Consider the following 1719-nt stretch of genomic DNA (forward strand, 5'->3'; position numbering starts at 1 on the left):
GGGGCTCCGCGCCGCTTCCGGGCGTCACCGAGCCGGCCGGCCCTCCTCGGGGGCCTCGTCTCTTCTCCCATTGGCCAGCCGCTCTCTCCCTGCGCTCCCCGCGCTGCTGATTGGTGCGGAGGCTCCGTCGGTCACCTGCTCCGCTGTGGGAATCTAGGTCGCCCAGGGAAGCGTTACTCGCGGCTCGGTTGGGAAGAGGTTGGTTGGGCCCTGGAGCCCAGTTGGTTTATTGTAGTGGGGACCGTACCCCGGCGCGAGCTTCGGTCGCAACGGCCAGGAAAGGAACCAGTAGCCGGCCGGAGGGCGGGGTGGCGAGAAAGTGCAGGTTTAGAAGTACACTGGAGACACCTGACCCTGGCAACATCCCAGTAGGAACGGGATAGGAAGGAAGGCCTTTGGGAGAGGAGTTGGAATCCCAGGAGCAGTGACAGCGTAGGCGGCAAGGCCTAGTTTCCGTCGTGGGAGAAAGGGCCTTGCGGGAGGTTTTCCTGACCTAATTGTTTGGGGATCTTATTTCCTAGGCGAGCGTCTGACAAAATCCACTGGAGATTGTGCTTTGACTTTGCAGCAGTTAGGAGACCACCTGCAGTCCCTAGCCTTCGAAGAGACTCTGAATAATTTAACTCTCTTTTGTTGCTTTAGATGGGCAGCTCTCAAAAAAAGCACAAACCATTGAAGAATGGATACCATTGCACATGTTAAAAGCATGTTGAAAGGAAAATAAGGTATTCACTTTGATTTGCGGTTAATTGTACAGGAAAATTACTTTTGAGAAGGAGCTCTTGAGTTTTAGATGCTGTTAGGGTAGCTGGATTTTATGATACGTTTCAAATTCTTAAGTTGTATAATACAAAAATCCTATTACTGCTCTACTACCAAATATGCTTTTTGCTAACAACGGTCTAGTCTTGATTATTTTGAAAATGGAAAGAAATCTTGACTCTAGGAATGTTAATTTACTTGTGATCAAATAGTGCTCCTAGATCTGTCCTTTAAAAATGATGTAATAATCACTGTAAAAAAAATCCTTGAATTTGTAATTTCATATCAGAATATGCATGAAATTCGATAGTTGCTTACTCATACAATACTTTAGACTTATAGACTAATTTCACTTTATATTTAAAGTAGTTTGCTTATTAAACCCTGAGTCAGAGTTGCCACAGTTGCTTTACTGGCAATATCGCTTGTTTGATCCTCCAGCCTCTATTAAATCTTGTGCTACATCACGTACCAGCAATTGTCAAGGAAGAGTTTATTTCATCCACAGAACACCCAGTTTAGCTCTTCAATATGGACTTGGCCCGACCCTGGAAAATTCCGACCTAGGATTGGGGAAGAGATCTGGGCAACTGTATTTCTTAAAATTTTCTCAAATGAGTTTGATGTGCACTCCCAGGTGAAAACTGTTGCTTTAACGACTTACTAAATAGATCTGTTTAAGAAATTCTTAAATATTTATGAAACAAATAATTTCCTTCCTTGATTTCCTTATAGTTTAAAAGTAAACTAGGAATGATATTTAAATAGAATCTAAAAATAGCATTTGCCAAGGGAAGGTCAGAAAGGTTCATTGGCACCCTGAAACCTCTGGGACTAACCTTTCTGGGCTTAGGGATGAGGTTTGGGATGGGGAGACACGAAGCACTCTGAGGCACTTAATCCTCAGAGCCACACATCGAGTGCGGTCTCCTGTCAGGTTTAAGGAGAGATCAGCGC

General features: G+C 45.0%; 1 protein-coding gene across 1 annotated transcript in view; it reads left to right on the forward strand.

The window, feature by feature from the left end:
- The first annotated feature begins 13 nt into the window (after nucleotides 1–13).
- The window catches only part of RNF6 (ring finger protein 6), a 9307-nt gene continuing 7601 nt past the window's right edge, over nucleotides 14–1719 (forward strand). The window contains exons 1-2 of the mRNA XM_006904809.3: nucleotides 14–198; nucleotides 643–725. The gene's annotated coding sequence lies outside the window, so the exon portion shown is untranslated. The remainder of the gene's footprint in view (nucleotides 199–642; nucleotides 726–1719) is intronic.

This window comes from Pteropus alecto, unplaced genomic scaffold (genome assembly GCF_000325575.1).
Source record: "Pteropus alecto unplaced genomic scaffold, ASM32557v1 scaffold80, whole genome shotgun sequence".
Lineage (NCBI taxonomy): Eukaryota > Metazoa > Chordata > Mammalia > Chiroptera > Pteropodidae > Pteropus > Pteropus alecto.